The following is a 12,000-nucleotide window of genomic DNA, read 5'->3' as shown; positions in this document are numbered from 1 at the left end:
ATGACAGACTGTGACCTTATCTTGCCGTCATTTATCTTGATCGCTTTCTGTTGTTTTAATTAATGTCTCCGACGGTACACTTTTTAATTACTCTCTTGTGAAAAGGCGGAGAATTCAGAACCACGGTATAGGATGGACGTCGATTGGGCTCGGCGCGCCGGTTTTATGTACGTGCGCTGCTATTCCCTGTAGTCAGTCAAACAGTGGATGAGTTACACATAGGACAGATGAACAAACATGAAATGCTGCCCTGCCCACCTTGCTGACCTGGCTATACAAACTAATGTCACGTCAAGAAAAAGCATTTTACCCTTAGCTTTATAGTTGATAACATCCATCACAATGATGATTTACAAATGACGCGCCCGTAGCCGTAATACAGCCCGATCAGTAATGTTGCTCTTACTTTGCGGTAATTTTCCTTTAGGCTGTATAAATTTTCTTATTTAACATCGGTATGTAATGCAAATGAGGTCCGATCCATCCCATGGATTGCATTTTCATGTTATAATTACGAGAGCCATACAGCCTTACAGAAATTTATTCCATTACCTGTAATTACTCTTTAAAAAAAGAACATTGTATAATGATTCTTCCACGATTATATATTCCATACATGATTCAAAATTTGACACACTCAGATCGACTTTGAGATCCTAGCAAAAATAAAACCGCCATTTTTCCATCATATTCCCCGGAAAAAAAGTTACGTTTTCAGGCACGGCCATCTCTATTTCTGGTATGAGAGGTTTCGTCTGCGCATCGTTTAGCATGACAGCCACGTTACATCCTGGTGATCCGACGACCATCCATCAATTTTCACCAATAACCGTATCTCTGTTATTAATCCGAGTAGCAGCGCAGACCTCGCGCGGCCGATAAGAAATACATTAACACTTGTAAAATAGAACAACATGTGCTAAACGGCCAGAATAATATCAGATGTCATCCATCACGCACCAATTGACTTTTTTGTGATCTCATATTCGGCTGAGGATACACAGAGTGGGACAAGATCTCGCTCGTCAGTTAGAAATCCCGCTGGATCAACGAACGCATTTTCGGCTGATTACACGTCAGAGGAGATAACGATCTCTCTCAATTAGGAAGTGTGCAGGTCGTTCGACCCAGTCAGGCGAACACACAAACCAATTACACGATCGCCGATGTATACATAAATCTTATAGTTCTTTTGTACCTCGATGAATTGTGTTTTCTGTTCTAATGAATTCTCTTGGCTCACTTGCCCGTACGCTGTGCATTCACTTGAATAACCTTCCGTCACAGTTGTCAGGTAAACTTGATGTTTTAAGCGATGAGATGTTTTATACTAGGTGTTAATGTGTCCGAGTCAGCGAACTGAAAGGAGAGTTACTGGATGCACGCATCAACACCATTTTGAAAGCCCTCTGATATACGCCGATGAGCAACAAAATGACGATCTGGTCTCGCGAGAAATAACTGCAATAGAACCAGGTACGCAATTTGCCACCTATACTTCATACAAAAGTTATTGCACAGATTAGTCGGTGAGAAAGAGTTACGCAGCAGACAGAATATTTTTGGCGTTTTTACGTGCATGCTGAACATATATATGCATATGTGCATGCACGCATAAAATAGAATGTACGACGACGTTCATATATTACATCCATTATAGACCTAACTGTTGATGCGCGTTCACTCATCCTTGATCAATTTCACTACCATAATTAATGAGTTGATCTGATCAGAATAAGAATTAGTTTGTCCGTTATGTCTTTTATTTCACCATCGATGAGACGTGTGATAAGTAGCGAGAATTTTCTGGTACAATAAAACTTGATCGAAACAGATAACTAAAAATCAGATGTCTTCAATCCCGAGTTTCAGTGACCATTTTTTAATTGTCTATGAACCCTAATTTCCCTTTTAAATGATGCTTTTTAACAGAAGATGTCTCAGTAATGTAGAATTACCTCGCAAAATTTACAAAAATGTCTGGATGAGAACACGAAATTAAGTCTATATTTCAGGGTGCTCTAAACGTGAATGACGACATATTGCATGGGCTGTAGCTAGCGAGAGCCATCGGGAGGAGTAAGTCTTAATCCGATAATTTTCCCGTGTATCCGACGTGACTGAGGTGGACCTGTACAGTCAAGGGTATTGTCCACGAGAGATTGAAACAATGTGACAGGCATGGGTCAGTCACTAGCTGGGAACTTTCTTGTGCGGCGTTCTATACTTTGCGTAGCTGCATTGCAGCAAGGGGTAATCCTTAATGTAAGTCTACTTACGACATATATTTTTGGTTGTCGTTGATTGAAAATCTACAAGTGTCATGTGCTTCCAGTGATGTTGAGACGATAGAGACGATCAAGATATTAATATTTCTAAGCGACTACAGCAATAATAATAATGATAAAAGTATTTGACTATGATGATAATTAATCATTATTATTATCAACATTTCATATCATCTTCAATATTACCATTAACGATCTATGCTATATAGACGATTAGACGTCGACCACTCATTTAATAAAAGTGCGCAGGTGCGTTAACTATCTCAGGGTGTATCTAGCTTCAAAATGTCGAACAACAAATTCAGAAAGAAGTAGCAAAAAATAAAAATGGGAAAAATACTAAATTAACTAGAACCGCCATCGATGAAGCGTGGAAGAAACTAAGCGCGATTCTAAACCCTTCCCGAGCCAGTACCTAATTCCTTATAGAAATAATATCCAGACCAATTCGTTGCTGATGTTCCCTGAAATCTTTTCATACACGATTGTTTGGTGGCTGCAAGCAAACGTATAAGTCTAACAATGCACAGAAGACCTGATTCTACGGTGTAATGAGTGGTGACCCATCATGTTTTTGTTGTGAATTCCTTCATATGATGGGAGTTACGTGTGACATGCATTTGTAGAAACTCTGCTAGTGGTCTAAGAATGAATATGCAGCTATTTGAATCTATGTATGCGCAAGACAAGAAAGTCCTTTGAAAGTCAATTGCGAAGGGCTTACATTCACCGTTGACAATATTTATGTCTCAGCGCACACACCAGCCTACCTGGAAGCAGTTCAGATGTCTGCTGTCGATGTTTGGTCATAAAGCTTGACTCGAAGCACGGAAAAACTGGAGTAATTCGCGTACAATTGAGTCAACAACCTCCGTCGATGCAGAGAGATTCTCACTGCACATGCTCTGCAGATTTCGGAAGACCACAGGCAGCAATCATGGGATCTATCTATGCCGCCGACTCGCACCACAATCGTTGCGCAGGTTGACCTGTGCATACTGCCATCGGCATCGTTTCAACTTAACATGACAACGTTCGTTCTCCGGCGACGCAAAGTGACTCTCGACTCCAGCTCCTTTTGATTTCGCTGTCCTCTGATGTAATAAGTCGCAGCCGTGTTGTTTTTAACTAATGGGAGTCGACTCCAGTCGATAGAAGATGCACGTTTTAATAAACCCTTTTCAAGTGCAGACGAGCTTACAAAGAATATCTCTGTCAATGAATAGTCGCCGACATCAATAAGCCCTCCTCCAACGTTCTGATCGCCTCGTTCACGTGTAATTAACACTATTGAGACAGGGACAAAACGTAACTCTTTTATGGGGTTCACATCTAGGCCCAGGGCCGGCCAGAACTAATCCGGCAGAATGTGAGAAGATAAGCTAATCTTTTGTCCGCGTTCACATTACGTTCAACGCTGTCCTAGCCTAGATCATTTGGTAGCGTCTAGCCGACCGTTGACCTTATACAGGTCAAAATACATTCATCAGATACATTCCAGTTCCTACATAGAAAATCATGTCATCCAAAATCAACCTTCAAGGGCCTAATCAAAGGCGAAACATTAAGGTACATGAGGACATGTAACAATGAAGAAGACTTCAACAACAAAGTCAAAACATTTAATGAAAAGCTATTACTGCGAGAATATCCACAACAAGAAATATCAAACATCAATGCGGAAACAAATTACGCTACACGAAGAACACATTTAAAAACGCACAACAACAACACAAATAAATTGATATTTGCTACCAAATATAGTCCATACATCAAAACAAAAGACATCAAACAAGCACTCCTGAAGAACTGGGAAGAAATAGAAAAAGACCAAACACTAAATAATTTATTCACGATGAAACCGATCATCCCTTACAAAAGAAATCCAAAAATTGGCGACACACTCATAAATGCACAAGTACATAATCTTAGAGAACGACCGAACACAATGAAACACAACAAACTGACCAAAACATAAGTATTCTAGCCTCCTTGCTAGACGAACAAAACACTGACAATAATTAAGGAAACCGCTGCGAATATCCCTATATCGCAAATTAATTAGCAACAGTATGTATTGCTAGTGCACCAGATCATCTTGCAGTTTGTTTATTGAAAACACTGCGGGGTGCGTATGCGGTGTCCCCTAGACAAAACACTATTGCAGAAGCCGTTCATATAGCGTGAACGATGGTACATTAAAGGATTAAGTTTTACAAGTAAAGTTACATTGCTTTTGCCAGTTTTTGTTGAATTGCTGTGGTAAATTCCATTGCCTAGGGAACATGTTGAAGCAACCAAATTCGACAGACTTTTCCTGAAGAAAAAGTGCAGGAGAGAAAACGATAGGTACTGTCATGACTTTGACTTCGTTTCGTTGTACAGGCGTTGTCATCATAAATGCCGTCATTACCACTGTCTCACAAAAACTGTAATTTGCGTCCGGCATTGAGGTGAAATCCGTATTTTTAACTTTTATTTTCATAAAGTGATCAGTTTACGTCGAGGTTTACAATGTGCGTAGTTTTTCTATATGATGTACAACATGAACCTTTTCACATTTAACACCCATCGAGCGATATGTCATCTTACCTCAAGCATGTACTTCGACAATTTTCCATCAAACGGACGGCTTCCTTGAGTGAAATTCAAAGTCTCTAAATTTATAATCTCGTTTCGAAGAAACCGATTTGCCGACCGACCGCTTTAAAGTAGATGCGTATTCTTAGAGTGACAGTGAGAATAGACAGTTGTGTAAGTAACCCGTATTTTATCGGCCGTGCACCGATGTAGTTTCTAAAAAGTTACTACTTGTAAAACTTCCAGGCTTCGAGGTTCTGTTATCCGACATGTCGTAGCGAAATTCTGTGAGAACTACAAGTAATACAGACAAAAGTTTGGGTTTCTGACGGTTCCATGTATGAGCTGATTATCAAGTTGAAATTATTGTGTGGATAGTCGTTGCTGCTGGTCCGCGGCGTGGCGGGAATTTGTCACGTACAATCTTCAACTGTCAGCTAGATAAACCTCTCCAGTTTTCATCGACGGCTTTCGTGGTTTCGAAGAAGACCTTTTTTTCTCGGATATATTTCTGACAACCTCGGCTTAGAGGCAAAGTCGATGTCGTCTCGTAGTACACCCTGTGCGAGTCTCGGCCTTGACATGACACAAGCAGACATACGTCACTGTTCAGTCACATTTATTTGGATGCGTCATACGGATAATATCATTATTCAGGGGGGGGGGGTATCGGACTAAAGTGGGCACATAGTAGAGTTTTCTCAAGAAATATAAAACGGAAAAGGACAGTCATATCATAAATTTCAAAGAATGCTGAAATGCCATAGTTTTTAATCGTTAATCGATGGCAAAGTTCGTATTTTGACCTCAACGTATCCAATCGAGAAAGTAAACTTGGCATGACTCAAAGTTTGAAAATGTGTTGTCTTGTCTCCCGCGGCCTGGCATGGCCCGGAGGCACTGACGTTTCGTACTTCGAATTCTGAGAGCTATCAAATCGTCACGATCAGCGGACACGAAATTACTATTTTCAAATTGTCATCACTGAAAAAATACAGAGAAATGAGAAAACACGGTGAGAAAAAAGGCATTTCATCGATGCTGTTGATAACCTTCCTTTCGCTTCTGATATACCCAGTGCAAAACTGGTACCTTTTCAAACCACTCATGACTCAGAACCCAACTCATTCCAACTGGCCCGATACAACCGGCCCGAATTCAATTTGTTGGGAAGGCAACGATAGCTTTTCCTGCAAACGTAGACAGACCTGCAGTGTGCACTGAAAGGAATAGTTGGCGACATCTTTTCGAAACTCTGAAAATATAGCTAAAGAAGGAGCCATATCTCAGTCAGTACGGCCAAACCTTAGCGTTCACACCGACTATGGGGACAGAGCATTTTCAAACGAAACGGAAATGTCAAGGAAAGGCGATGACTTATTTTCTAAAATTGAAGAAAATGCTTAAAATTTGGCTGTGTTAGTCAATCAAGCGAAATATTTTTGTTCCAATAAAATCAGTCTCGATTCTACCCTCTACTAGACTAAATCGACAACGGAGGGTGCATAGGTACGCGGTAGAACGTGTAAATCTCAAACAACGGGCGAATTGGTTTCGGGCGAGTTGATTCTTGGCTGTTCAAGTTGGAGAAAGTGCGAGTTAATTGTCATTCGTACAAAACGGTCAAGAAAACTTCAGGAAAATAGGAAATCAATGACATTTACCGCAGACGTGGTGATACACATACATGTAGGCAAAAGCAATTTAACTTCATAGAAAGTCAATGCTTTACTTCAGTAATTTATCGGTCATGCAAAATGAACGGCCTCTACTTTATGAGACACCCAACGGTGTTTTGATAAATAGACTGAAAGATGATCTGCCAAACTTCATGCACATAGCGATAGTGCTGCCAGCTAATCTCTTTGCGATGTAGGTATATTCCCAGCGGTTTCCCTAAGTATATTGGGGCTTGGGTGTACCAACAATTATCGCGAACCACGAACCACGAACAGTGAAACATAAATCTAAGGAGAGCAATCTCCAAAGAAAAGCGACTGAGGAAGAAACCACACACTGGTTTCGAACGTAGCGTCAAAGGCCGGGTCAAAGGATCACCCTGTCATTCGACAGCCAGATTACGGCTACGTCTCGCCATGGCTTATATCTACACCAATAGCCAAACACACAAAATCAAACACAAACACAGAGAACGAAAAAATAGTGTAGGCGATGTGTGCAGCCGCTTTCCCTTTATTACAAACGCTGTGAGATGATATTGTAGGCGATTCGATCCCTTGACGTGCCGTCCATCAGATTTTTCACCATATCTTCGTTCCAAATGCCTAAAAGACACTTGATTTCTTCCGTAGCCCAGTTGACTCCTCGACTCGCCATGTCTAAAATAATACTGAATCGTCGAATAGGTCAAAGACTACACTGCATGTCAACTACAGAGGGCGTCAACTGGGACCTGAGTCGGACAAAACGCGTTCACATACGCTGTTTACTGCTTGGCCAGAGACCTGGGTCGGTCACAAACCACCCCTCTCGACTAGGACAGAAATTGTCCGGACAGTGGCCGGCCAGAACCGTTCACACCTGTTTTTTAGGTCGGCCACGAACCTGGCTAGGACAAGGGCCTAGTCTTTTTTGGCTAATGTGAACGTACAAAACGTAACTCTTTATCATTCTCAAACGAGTACTTTGATGCCTATTAGCTGAATTCAAACTCTTAGTCTTACGAAACAAGTCAAGGCACATTTCATTATCCTTGCCAACTGAATAGTCTGTCTTTTGGTAGCTCTATGGTCTGTCCGACAACATTGCTGATAACGGCAAATGATGGTCAAAATTAACTCTTCTCCGTTCGATTTGACGCTCTGAGACCTTTGGGGGCGCTGTACATCGTTTTGAAACCGCTGCACATCGTTTTGAAACATCGAAAATAAGTAGGTTAGGAAGAGACTGACTGCGCTATGAACTCTAAAATATATTGTAAGCTATATTATCATAACCTATATGTTTATCGACTTTCCTCAGACTTTTTAAAACATAATGAGGGCCGTTATTATCAAGTGATGTCATGAGATCGGAAATCCCCCATTTCATTGCGATTTTTCACAGTCCTACGTTGTAGAATTGAAAGCGGGGCGTGAAATTTTGATTATTCTTTTTGGATACGTGCATGTAATAGGCGCCGAAGTCGCAAGATCTTGAGTAATATGACTTGTTGAAATTTAAAAGATTAACTCCCGCTACCCGATCAGTGGTGCACTTAACAGTGACTAGTTTCATAACACATGGTCGTTTTGTAACGGGGACCGTTGGATCTTTAGTATTTATTAGAGTCTCAAGACACGTTGTCTCTAAATGTCTACAGTGTCACCCCTACTTGTTCTTGATTGAAGATAAATTTTTGAAAAGGCGCTAAACTCCCGGTAACAGTCATCGCAACTGTCGCTCCGGCGAGAGATAAGTGTAATCTAGCGACGCTATTATGAGTGAATTCCCTTTTTACTTGTGTTTCAATTTGTTTCAGACATTCTAGTATTAAGAACTTAAGAGAAAATCGCTCTTCCGAACCAATTACAAAGTATTTTGATGGACTGTAATTTTGTTAATTACACATCTTGATGGCGCCGGCGGGGTGAGCACCATTCGATTTCATCGCAGGAGGGCGCACTAGAGAGCCTGCGTTAAGCTTAGCAATGTCGAAAACGCTCAAGGGTCAATTGTGGATCAACGGTTTGCTGTGTGGGTTGATCAACAACAAATGATGGCGGCGGGGAAGTTTCCAATATTTTCCTTGCAAACTCGAGGAAAATGGAACAATCATCTTTTTTTCATCATCAGATTTCACCTTACCTCCACAACAATAATTATGTATGGACACCAAAAGTTGAAAATGATATTGGGTCGAATTGATGATTTCCAGATTCACCATTTTAATTATTCATCAAAAATCAATATCAAAATGTACTGGTCATCTTCTAGTTATAATGCAATGTACAGAAGTTATTTACACAGTAGAATAAAAAAATGCATAGTCATGTCATTTAGTTGAATTGACGATTTCCAGATTCACCGTTTTAATTTTTTATCAAAATCAATATGAAAATGTAGGGGTAATTTTCTAGCTGTAATGCAACGTACAGACGTCATCCAAACATTTGAATAAAAAATTCCAAGTCAACATTGTTACAACAAATGTGTACCATTCATAGGCACCAACGTTTAATAAAGGTTTTCTAAAAAATAACGTGATGATCATATTGTTATTGTTGAATTTCTTCAAACGTAGCTACGTGAGCAATTTTGCAGAAACAGCAACAGTAGAAGTGGCTTTCCAAGGAATTCTCAGTGTCACATTCGCCAGTCCTTAAGTAAAATTTTGTAACTCAGAAATGTAATCTTTGAGTTTGTTGTCTGTGGTGAGGAAACTAGTCGACAAGGCAACTATGGGTCAATGACTCGTTGTGAATATGAATGGGAGGGCGGCTGACAGGCTGATGTCAAATCAACTCTGCTGACAAATTCGAAAATTTGTAGAGAATTCGAAAAACGTGTCCATGGCATGATGAGACGGCCCGCCGTTTCCACGCTTGACGTACTCGCTATTACAATTGACATTTTTTCGATTGTACTGAAAAGCTTCCGTTCTTTTTGCAAAATGACCAAGACGTTGTAAGCTTTCAGAGCTGTTAGTCTTTGAATCAAAGTCTTTTCAAATGATCTCTGTCGTATCAGGGGTTAAGAATTGAAATTGCATAGTTTTCTGCTCCCTGATCGGCAACAATTCAATTAACATCTCTCTCTCTCTCTCTCTCTCTCTCTCTCTCTCTCTCTCTCTCTCTCTCTCTCCACGCATCGAATATAGTTTTGATGATTCGCCAATGCCAGTGAACTACGTCCATTAGACAAACGTGCGCCGTCTCGACGTCCGGTTTAGCAACTCCACCATCGGATGCAAGGTCACACGTTCACACCGTCTCGTTTTCATGCTTATCGCTAAATGGGGTGAAAAACATCTGGTACTGGAAAGCGGTAACCTTGGCGACGACCTCGAGGCACTGATTACACCGAAGTTGGCACAAAAATCAGGTTAATTAAATTCGAGACCCTGCCTGGTCTGAGGCAAGAAACCAGCCCCAAAAGCTATACAAATCTTAAGTTTTTTAAAATAAATGAGGTTTAAAGTCACAATTTGACATCGACGCATGTCAGAAATTAAATTTCATTCCTTCGAGGAGTATGGGTCTTGTATTGTAGACGCAAGGATGATTGCCAACGTTTAAGATGGCGCTACTCAAAGCAATATTTCTTATCAAAGATGGCATGAAACCCCTACCACCTCATACTATATATATTTTCTAGAGTTTAAATCTTAAGTTTAGTATGGTAGCAATAGTTTACTTGAAGGATGAAGGGGTACGTTTTAGGGTAGAAAACCTCAATTTTGGTATTAATGATTAAAATTAATTTAGGTAAAATCTTGATACAACCTCATGAAATTTTATATCTCATTTAAAACTAGAGAATATGTAGAAAAAGCGACAATTTTGTTTTGCATTATCTATTTTCATTCTAAATGGCAAGGGTTGAAAGACTGGCATTCAAAAAACTGATTAAAATCATGATAAGCAAAATTGAAATGATTCTTATTCAAAATGTAAGAACTTCATTGCAAAGCAAAATTGTCGTTGTTATATAGTACCTAAAGAACAAAATGCGAAAATTTCACAAACTTTTGTATGCCCAGTCAGAGTGGAGTTAATTTGGTCGAAATGTTTGAAACGGGAGAAAAAAGGAAGCCAGAAAATAGGTTGATTTGCATGAATTTGCTTAAATATACACTTGTTTCTCACCCAACTTGCCACTGCTTGTCTTACTAAAAGTTGAACCCAAAGAATATTTTAATCTTGGGTCAACAAATTAATGAAAATTGAACGAACCTTTGCAAAACAGTGATTTTGAGCAGAATATGCTGGGTCATGTGCAATGCCATGTTCATGTTGAAGGGATAATGTCGAGATAGTTTGAAAGATCACCAAAATGACTGTGTATGGCGGGAAGATTGGAGCCGTGATGCTGACTTTGCGACCAAGCCTGCGCCTGCGAGGCTTAAGCTTACGTGACGCCCGTAAGCGAACGACCATATGGCATGCTAGCTGGTGACTTCGTGGTAACGATTGCAAAAACCAACGTTGCCAATCATTCTGTCACAACATCCACACACAGAAACTTAACAACATAAACACTTGGCAAATATAGTAAATGTCGCCAGACGTTTTGCGGTGAGGGTTTTTAAAAATCTATTGGTGATCAGGCCAAGGATAATTAAAGCAACAGTATCTGTGACTTGTCATTACTTTCGTTTCAGAAAACGCACACTTTCCTCTTCTGTCACCTAAAGTATGTTGGAATAGAAACAATAGGGTGCACGGAGCCTGGCCGACCACAAGCAATGTTGTTGTTGGAAACTGTATTCTAGTCCAGACTTTTATTAAATTAATCACTCACAGGTTGAGTGCGTTGACGAGACGAATTTCAACCTGCTTTGGAAAACGCTTCAAGAGTCATTACAGCTACGGCAGCTTCTGGTGATTTACAGAATGGTACCGGTTCTGTCATAGAACATTTTTTAAAGCAGGCTAGCGCTGTCAGTCTTTTCGCCGATCGAACTCGAGTTTGCCACGCGCAAAGTAGCCATTTTTAGATTGTACGGCACGCGTAATCTGAACCCGTTTCCTGCAAGAGATAGACAGACTTCCAGGGTTTGTTTAGGGGAAGCCGGAAAAGTTATACTCGCCAGTTTTTCAAAGTGTATCGAGTTACCGGAATTGCCCGCGTAAAAAAACCCAACAATTTTCATATTTAGCAAGCTTTTTCATTTAATATGTAATATGTTTATTTACGTCATTAGATACTGATTTAAAACGATCGTACATGAAGACCGCACTCAAATAGATCACGTGCAGCCTGTGAGATACCCACATATTTCGTTCGTCAATGCAATGTGAAATATGACTCCACATATATGCAGCCTTGTTGACGCTATTATGGCGCGCATGGCACGTGACAGTTCGGTCGCTGCATATTTTATGATACCTGCCAAAATTCACTATATTACATTTCTGGATTTTAAAACACGAAAAGCTCCAATTTTGTCATTCCTATTCAATTAATTGCA

At 40.2% G+C, this 12,000-nt stretch overlaps 1 protein-coding gene across 6 annotated transcripts in view; it reads right to left on the bottom strand.

The window, feature by feature from the left end:
• The window catches only part of LOC139117291 (atrial natriuretic peptide receptor 1-like), a 135,895-nt gene that overhangs the window by 61,438 nt on the left and 62,457 nt on the right, over positions 1 to 12,000 (bottom strand). The gene's annotated exons all lie outside the window — the stretch shown is intronic.

This window comes from Ptychodera flava, chromosome 18, assembly GCF_041260155.1.
Source record: "Ptychodera flava strain L36383 chromosome 18, AS_Pfla_20210202, whole genome shotgun sequence".
Taxonomy (NCBI): domain Eukaryota; kingdom Metazoa; phylum Hemichordata; class Enteropneusta; family Ptychoderidae; genus Ptychodera; species Ptychodera flava.
This window is presented reverse-complemented; position numbering and strand designations above follow the sequence as displayed.